This window comes from Leptosomus discolor, chromosome 2 (assembly GCF_034619465.1).
Source record: "Leptosomus discolor isolate bLepDis1 chromosome 2, bLepDis1.hap2, whole genome shotgun sequence".
NCBI lineage: Eukaryota > Metazoa > Chordata > Aves > Leptosomiformes > Leptosomidae > Leptosomus > Leptosomus discolor.
Window position 1 is genome coordinate 86,505,755 of NC_141392.1, and position 10,104 is coordinate 86,515,858.

Here is a 10,104-nt window from a genome sequence, read left to right on the forward strand (position 1 = left end):
TAAGTGATGCAGTTCTAGGTGCTCAGGAAGTTGAGAAGCATTGAGCATAGCCAAAAGTACTGGTCCTGGGGCCAGTGTGAAGGATAATGACAGTAGCTGTAATCAAAGCAGAACGCTTCAAAAGTACCAAGAGTTCAAATTCCTTTCGGTACTGTCACAACCTGTCATCTTAGGTGAGGGCAGCTCTTCTGACCAGCCCCTCAGCTAAAGTAATGTAAAGCTGTCTTCAGAGTTCACCACAGCAATAGTGGGTAAGAGCCACCTTTTGACAGCTCACTAGTCCACAGGACTCCCATTGAAGGGCTGCCATAATTGGCTACACATTTGTCTTTCATTTTGTTGAGACCCAGCATTGGGTCGTAATCTCTGTCCTTCTCCCTGCATTCCTTCAGGTACAGGTGACTATGTGGGACACGGAACACCAACCAGCCTGCACCAGACGTTGGTTTGGGGGTGGGTTTTTTTAAAAAAGTATCTCATTGTGCTGGGTATGGTATGAATCATAACTGAAGAGTGTAGTTTCCATAGAATTGGCCTGAGCTCTATGTAGTCATGCATACGCTTATATTTAGAGACTACCAACTTATTTAAGACAATTAAGTGAGCTCTTGTAGTCCCCTCCACAATTCGGCATAGATGATGTTGCATAATTTAGTGAAGTTGACTTTAGCTAACGTATGAAATTTCTAATTGGATATTATCAGATTAAGCATACTTTTAATCAGATAAACTTTACATATGTTTCAAATATGTTTAATTATAAACCCAAAAGAATGTTTAAAATGCATTAGTTTTACTGTTTATCTGTTATTTTCAGTTTAGGGGATGACTTGCAGGTTTCATTTTTGAGTAATCATTTTCTAATAAGTACCTCAGATTTTCGCATTCCAGCTGAAGTGACTGAGGACTGAGTGAGGCATGCAGCGTGTTTTGAGTTTTTTTTAAAGAACATATAATTTCAAATCTCTTGCTTTTTCCTTTAAATTTTATTAAAATTCTAGGTTTTATTTTAAAGGGATGAAATACCCCATGTGCTAGAAGAGACAATTCTGACAATCCAGTGTTGAGATACTTTTTTTAAAATCAGAAATTGTGCAAGAAGTAATCACTTTCTGAATAGTGCAGTATTTCCAAAATATCTGATCTGTGAGTCTCCATTTTTATCTATCATCCGAGTTGCCTAGACATAGTAGGGACCATTATTGAACTAGCCATGTCTCTTTAAAGCACTGGTGTAGAGTAAACCTAAACCAATTTAGTATCCCATAGACACTTTAAAGTCAGGAGCTGAATAATTATAAACATTGGTTCCAACAACTTGTTATAGTTGAGGAAATCTCTGTGAGTAATTCAGTAGGCAGCAGCCCAGAGTGCTTAATGGATTCTTTGAAGAGTTGAAATGCATCCTTGAGCATGCACTGGAACGTAGCTATTTAAAACGTTAAAGTACTGGAATGGCTTTCTAAAATTTTGTGATTGCAGACATGCTGTGCATTAGCAGTGTAATCAACAGGAGCAAACTACTCTGATAAACCATAATTCAAATGGATCGTTTGAGATCCCATGTTTTGTCATGGAACAATTTTTTGTTTTCTCATTAAAACAAAAATTCTGGGTTTTCTTGCATGTGAAATTGCACTCCTGTGATCAAGTTTTATACTACGGGACTTCATTCTGTGGAAGTACTGCAGCGATTTTTAAAAGAAATTTTAAAGAACTTATAAACTCCCTCCATTTTTATATGCATCATCAGATTAAGTGGAAGAATTAAAGAAAATAACCCTAAAGAGGTAATCATATTCAGTAGCGACTGTTTGCTTTAATGATGTATTTACTTCCCTGTCATTTGTAACAGCCATTGCAGAATATTTTCTTTCTTAAATTGAACATTGAGGTTTTTCCATTTTTGTACTGAATGACGTGCACGGCATTATTATATAGCGATTTTTGTTGCTGCAGCTTTATTTCTGTTCTGTTCAATGGGGAAATCTGTTCATTAACATAGAATCACAGAATGGTAGGGATTGGAAGGGGCCTCGAAAGATCATCTAGTCCAACCCCCCTGCCAGAGCAGGACCACACAGGAACGCATCCAGGCGGGTTTTGAATGTCTCCAGAGAAGCAGACTCCACAGCCTCTCCAGGCAGCCTGTTCCAGTGCTCTGTCACCCTCACAGTGGAAAAGTTTTCCCTTATGTTGATGTGGAACCTCCTGTGCTCCAGCTTGCACCTGTTGCCCCTTGTCCTGTCACTGGCCATCACCGAGAAGATCTCAGCTCCATCCTCCTGACACTCCCCTTTACGTATTTATAAACATTGATGAGGTCACCCCTCAGTCTTCTCTTCTCCAAGCTCCCTCAGCCTTTCATCACAAGGGAGATGTTCCACTCCCTTCATCATCTGTGTGGCTCTGTGCTGGACTCTTTCAAGCAGTTCCCTGTCCTTCCTGAACTGAGGGGCCCAGAACTGGACACAATATTCCAGATGGGGTCTCACCAAGGCAGAGTAGAGGGGGAGGAGAACCTCTCTCGAGCTACTGACCACAGCCCTTCTAATACACCCCAGGGTGCCATTGGCTTTCTTGGCCACGAGGGCACCTTGCTGGCTCATGGCCATCCTGCTGTCCGCCAGGACCCCCAGGTCCCTTTCCCCTACGCTACTCTCTAACAGCTCAGTCCCCAACCCATACTGGTCCATGGGGTTGTTCTTTCCCAGATGCAAGACTCTACACTTGCCCTTGTTGTATTTCATTACATTTCTCCCCGCCCAGCTCTTCAGCCTGTCCAGGTCTCTCTGTGTGGCAGCACAGCCTTCTGGTGTGTCAGCCACTTCCCCCCAGTTTTGTGTCATCAGCAAACTTGCTGACAGTGCACTCTGTCCCCTCGTCCACGTCACTGATGAATATATTGAATAGTACTGGTCCCAGTACCGACACCTGAGGGACTCCACTAGATACAGGCCTCCAACTAGACTCTGTCCCATTGACCACAACTCTCTGACTTCTTTCCTTCAACCAATTCACAATCCACCTCACTACCCGATCATCCAGACCACACTTCCTCAGTTTAGCTGTGAGGATGCTGTGGGAGACGTTGTCAAATGCTTTACTGAAAACAAGATAAACCACATCCACTGCACTCCCATCATCTATCCACCTGGTTATGTCTTCAGAAAAGGCTATCAGGTTGGTCAAACATGACTTCCCTTGGTGAAGCCATGTTGACTGCTCCTAATGACCCTCTTATCCTTGATATGCCTAGAGACAGCACCGAGGATAAGTTGTTTGTCACGGGTTGAGGCTGGGCCAGCCACTAACAAATGACAGACACTCTTTGTTAACCCCTCTCCCCTCCCAAAAGGGAAAAGGAGAGAGAATGAGGGAGACACTTTTCGGTTTGGAAAAGAAAACTAAAACAGCTTTAATGAAACAATAACAATAAAAGATAAGAATAAGGAAATAATGAAGTATGTACAATATGTACAAATATATACAAATAGATACAAAACCAATACTGAACCCAACTCCCCCCACCCTGATGATGATACATCACCACCAACACTGCAGGGCTGTCACTGGGGCAGTCCCAGGCTGGACTCGGCAGCAGACAGGGACAGGATGCAGGAGCTGAACTCAGGCACTGAATTCAGGGATGCACGGATCGGGATTGATGACACAAGAACAGATAGAGTCCTCCTCAGATGTCAGCCATTGAAGGAGATTGACCCTCGTGATCCCTCAGCTTTACACTGAATATGACGTACATGGGATGGAATACTCTGTTGGTCAGGTTTGGGTCACCTGTCCGGTTCACTCCTCCCTGCAGGTGCGACCTTTTATGTGCTTGCCACTCTTTTCACTCCTGGCACCCCAACACGGAGTACAAGATTTAGCAGTGACCTTGGTCGCTATAAGAACAAGTGTAAGCAAGGGCCTCTCTGCATCCCATTCCTGGGTACGAACTGTAAACACCAGGCCTTATCACTGCTAGAAGCAGTCACTGTCTGGAAAAACAGGCTGCTGTTTCAGAAAGTGCAGTTGGTTAGAGGAGACTTGACTGAAAAGTTAAAGCACTAAACCAGAATTAGTTCTGATTTAGCCCAAACCAGGACATCGTTCCATAGCCTTTCCAGGGATGGAGGTGAGGCTGACCAGTCTGTAGTTACCTGGGCCCTCCTTCTTGCCCTTTTTGAAGACTGGAGTGACATTTGCTTTTCCTTCAGCCCTCAGGCACCTCACCTGTTCCCCACGACTTACCAAATATGATGGACAATGGTCTAGCAATGACGTCCACTGGCTCCCTCAGCACCCGTGGGTCCATCCCATCAGGGCCCATGGATTTGTGTATGTCCATCTTGCTTAACTGATCCCTAACCCAGCCCTCATCAACCAAGTCAAACTCCTCCTTTATCCTGACTTCCTCTGGGGCCTCAGAGGTCTGGGGCTCCTGAGGACAGTCTCCAGCAGCATAGACAGAGGCAAAGAAGGCATTCAGTAGCTCCGCCTTCTTTGTATCCTCTATCACCAGGGCACCCACCTCATTCAACAGTTGCCTCTAGTGTTAGTTCTGTCTGCAGTGTATTTGAAGAAGCCCTTTCTGTGGTCCTTGACCTCCCTTGCAAGGCTTAACTCCGAGGAGGCCTTAGCTTTCCTAGTTGCCTCCCTACATCCTCTGACAACAGTCTTATATTCCTCCCAAGTAGCCATCCCCTCCTTCCAAGATCTATAGACTCTAACACCACCATTTCTTATTCCGATTCTAAATGTTGATGGATAGCCACATGTGAATTTACTCAATTACAGACACATCAGGTTCACCCATTTCAGCTGTGTGGAAAATAAGAAATAAGCTAGGTTGGGAAATTCTGATATGGTGGCTCCTCTGATATGGTGGCATATGGTTGACATCCCACCTGATTTCCCACCGTATTAGTATTTTGCATATTAGCTCATGCACATATCTTCAAATGGCTACATTTTTAAAAGACTCTAAAAGACTGTTTCTTCTCATTTGTTTTCTCCCTGATACCTTCTATGTTACCTTTCTCATTTTGCTGTCTCTGTAAACATGTTCCATCAGAAAGGTCAGATACCCAGTCTCCCTGGTTCCTGCTATACTATTCTCTTTGGCTTATAAGCATTATGAGCTACAGGCTAGGTCTTGAGCAAAAAACTACTGGAAAAATACTGAGTACAAAAATATCTAAATTGTATAAAATCCATTAATGCTACTAACATCCTTAAAAAGATACAATGTATTTATGTAATCTTGGTATGTATGCACACGATAAAATATGTGTTCATATTCAAGTTACAGTTTAGGCTGGAAGTCAGATTTTAAACATTTCTTAGTCATCTCCAGAACATTCTTTAAAAGAAAAGATAAATACGTCCAGGGAAAAAAAATTGATCTAATGCAGAAGTTTGTCACAATGTCTCTTGGAGTAAACTAGTGTATTTTTGATAAGGTAAAAGATTTTCAGATTAGTCAGAGGAGATACACTACTGAATGTTTTTTCTTAATAATAGCAGAAGCTGCTAGGAGAAGGAAGGATTATTTATTTCAGAATTGCTGAGTACCAGAAGGCAGAGAAAAAAACACTGATGTGCTTTGAAAACCAAAAAACCCACAAAACCAAACCAACAACCAAACATAGCCTAAATTGAGAAGGGCTGGGATGAAACATCTCATAGATGAGTGCAAACATGAAAGACACACAAAAAAAATACAGAGTGGCCTGGTGTGTAGGCTAGAACATTTCATAGTGTATTCCAAGCTGCCGCCTTTCACAAAATGCAGGCCAAGAAAAGATGATGGGCTCATCAGAACCAGGTGCAGGCATGTACATTGGACCATGGTGAGGTGGTCTAGGTGAGCTCACTTGCACCATAAGGTCCCCAAAGACCCATGCAGTAGTGCCCTGGCAGGGAGTTACAGGACAGTATCAGAGCTGCCTTCGCTCTTATAGCAGGATTTACCCCTTATATAGGTTTTAATCTCCACTGAGTGCAAACTAAAAGCCATTCTGGACCCTGGTGTCGGTACAAATACAAGCATAAACCAGGCATGAACACCTTCATGCTGGAAACAGAAATGGATCTCTAAAGCGAGTGAGGAGCCGTGTTCTGGAGCCCCTGCTCAGTGCAGGGAGAGCAAACAGCCTTTGTCCAAGAGGAACCTCAGCTTGTCAGCGAAAAAGGGTGTAAATTGTGGTGAGCGGGTCAGTTACCTGAGAGTGCTGGCACCAGGGGATGCTGCAGTCCTAACTCACTTTCTCATCTGACCCAGATGAACTGATGTGTGTGTTCAGGTGTTTGTATGTCAGGTAGGTGTCCACTTGGCCAGTACCAATCCATTCATTGCTGAAAAGTTATGTTCTTGGTCCTCCTAACTGAGCTGCCTCTTTGCTCCTTCCTCATGCAAAGCCCAAGTCTCATACCTAGTGTGTACTTCCACAATAAGTACTGCCCAATTCCTTCCTCAGTTCTCTGTTACTCCAGATTAAACAAACAGTTAACAGTTTGGGAGCCAGTAATGCTTTCTGAGTCCTTCCCACCCAATGCTACGAGTTCTCTTCTGCAGCTGCGGTTCCTCTAATGTGGCTGATAAAACTCTCTAATTGGGTGGAGTGGTGGATGTCCTAGCAATAACGTTAAAATCTTTAACCAGCACTCCTGGGGTTTCTGGAAGCCCCACCATCCACTTTGCAGTGGTGTCATTCAAGGGAACTGGCACCTGTGATACAATTCCTACTTGTTCTGAGCTGAAGTCAACTATTGATTGAATTTTCCCCTGTTCATGCACATCCACATCAGTTTTGCAGACTACTTTGATAACAACCAGAGCCATCTGAGCTGTGGGAAACGTAGTCTGTTTCAACTCCTTTTGCAAAGCAGTATACAGAGAGAGCAGGGGTGTGCCTTCTGGGAAATCCAGTAGAGCTAAATCAAAGGGTTTGAGCCAAATGAAAAGGTCCCAGGGGCCAACATCCTTGTCTCTAAACCCTGCACTGAGAGGCGGAACCATACTCTGCTTTTCTGCAATGCCCTTTTCAAAGACTGAATCATCCTCTGGCGAGCCAAATGGTCTGATCCACAAATTGCTTCTCTTTCAATACTCCCTTTGCAGCTGCTTGAGCTTCTTTTGACTGCCAGTATGCCTTTCATCATACTGTCTGGTCTCACATCCGAAGTGCTGAATTCAAGCTCTGCAGCAGAGGCACACGAATCAGCTCACTCCCACCAGGTCTGTTCCCCTTGCTCAGCACTGTTTCCAGTCCTCTTCCTTCAGCAATTTAATTTAATATTTCAATTCACATTTTCTATCCATAAAGCAGCAGTTGTCATTCCAAGTTCTGCAATTCTTCATAAAGCCCATTATGCAGAAACTTAAGTATTTGCTTTAAATTTAGCCTTCTCTTGACAGATTATAAATGGCTTTCCTGCTTTTCTCAGTGCACCCTCTCCCGCGGAAGCTTCCCTCTCCCATGAACTAAGTGCATCCTTAAAAGTTACTCAAGACGAGAGAAGTTTGTTCCTTTCTTCTCTCCCCTCTTTATACTGCTATCATTAACAGTCCACATAAAATCCAAGCTATAAATCTCTAAATCTCTAATTTGAATAGTTACAACACCAGGCTGCACAATCATTTTCAGCTTTTGTTATTTCTCTTTTAGAATAACAAAATTCCTCTGCAGCCTGCACCCCCTGCCAGTCTGCACTGCCGTGAGTCTCTTTGCTAGACACCTTTCACCATCTGCAAAAAAGCCCTGCAAACAGACACACACAATTTAAGAGTGTAAGGAAATAATTCATCGGTTAGTACAGGTAGCTGTGGCTACCGAAGCTACTAGACTAAGCAATAACATGCTCACCCCCCCGCAAGACACCAGAAGAGTCTTCACTGGTCAGTGTCACCAAACTGCCATCTTCTGACTCTCAGGTTTTTCCTCCCTTCCTTTACACTTTTTCACATCACTGTTTTTCTTCTGGACCTCATCTCAACAACCCCACCTCCATCTCTGGTTCTTCCTTATCTTGCCTGGCTCTGCTGTGCAGCCCTTTCTCACAGCGTAGCGATCCCCTGAGCGGCTGAACCAAAGCTACGAGGCTGGGCCATACCAGGGCTGGGCTGTGGAGCTCGAGCAGCTGAAACTGCAGAGGGAGGTGACTTGCTAGCAGGCAGTGGCGATTGGGTTAATACAGTCTGCTGGAGCCCAGAGAGCAATGCAATTTGCCAGAGGGTAGACATGTTTGGTCAGCAGAGCCACTCTCTGGGCTCTCTGGGTCCCTCGTGTCATTGAAGGTGCTCTAGGCACTCCACCTGGCTTTCAGCTACGGCTTCATTCAGAACAGCACCAGTATCCCATCTCACACCTTTCTGCTCCACACGGGTGCATACCTTAGGATACCTCATATGGCATCAGATGCTTATGTGTGTACTGTCGAATCAATCCCTAGATTTCCACTAACCATCTGAGAAACTCCTGGGTGTCCCTGATATCTACAGGGGGCTGGTGGAGACAACTGATAACTCAATATATCTTGGTTAATGACACAGTAAGTTTTAATCATCCTTACACCGGTTGTAAAACACTTTTTGAGAAGCTTTAAATTAAAAGCCAGCTCATAAATCTGTTACTCCAGTTGCCGAGTCAGTAGGAGCTGTATGCCAGCAGCTGGATGCAAGCAGGTACACGCAAGTTCACCTTAGAGCAACGAGTAACATTTTTTGAATGGATGGGGTGGAAAGACTGTTTGATGTCAGCCCAACAGATGTAACCCTAACTGCTTTCCCTCTGGCTGCCATGTAATCGTGAAGAAAAATGCTCCCTTCCCAGAAGGAAGCTTATGGGAGCAAGTTGAAGTGAAGGGGCATGGGGAACAACTCACATAAGGAAAAAGTGACAAGAAGAAAATCTGGGGCCTGAAGCCCTGAAGAGGGAGGATCATGAAAAAATGGCTGCATGAGTCAAAGGCTAAGCCTGGTATTTTCTCCCTAAGTAGTAGCACGGGAGCAAAATAATTTTTCATCAGAGTAGTTCACAACTCCTCTCCAACTATCTAGCGCTCTCTGCAATTTGCACAGTAAAGAATATGCACCAGAGAAAATATCTGCTGTTATCTTAGTTGCTAGAGTAACGACATCAGGGAAGTCCAGAGTCACGAACAGCTGTCACTCGGCAGCTTCAGCTTTGACTTGTGCCTTTGCATGTTTCTCCTGAACGAGGGAACCATCTGAACTATTACAACGATGATACTAGGGGAGTGTGAGTCAAATGGCTGGTGTGACTCTTCCCATTTCTAAGGGAGAAAAAAAAAAAAGGTGGAAAATAATGTGCCTTTATTTGGACTTCACATTGTGTGGATTACTGCAAGCTGTTCCACAAACTCTGCGCTGATGGTGCAGATCAGGTGCTTGCTTGCTTGGGCAGTTACAGCAGTCTGGTAACTTCTTCCCTCATTCTCTGTTTCTGAAATAACGCTAATTAAAAGTCATCTGGCAAAGACACCCATTTTGTGAGAAAGTTGCTTTAGAACTAAGCTTGAAGAAAAGAGAGTAATTGCTTTCCTGAGAAGCACCACGCATCTGTGCCATTCCTACAGGGCATTGGTTACACAATGCCGTGCTTGTTTTTATCGGTGAGGAGGAGGTGCACTTGTTGAATCCAGATTTACTAGGTCTGAATTCACATAAAGGGTTTTAAAAGCTGAGGCTGTATTAGTCACCAACGAGCACAATAATGATTTGTCTTCCAAGTGAGTCATATCTGTTCCTACTGATAATATACGCATATTAATATTAGATTACTTAATTCCATTAGAGTTTAATTCTGCGGCCAACTGTCTGTATTCAAAGGGCAGCATTCTAAATGAAGCAAACTGCTCTACATTTTGTGAATCGGTAAAAGCAGGGTGTGAATGTTTTGTACAAAGAACTACTGTATTTTCACAAGCTTTTGTGATCTCAAAAACCTTCTCTAGAAGAAATTATTTGTAGCTGAGTTTATGAGACAGCCTACAAAGCATACAAACCCCACTCTGAATTGACTGTAGGCAATCACTTAACGTATGGTATACACTGCTGAAATGTACCTTATCTTAGCT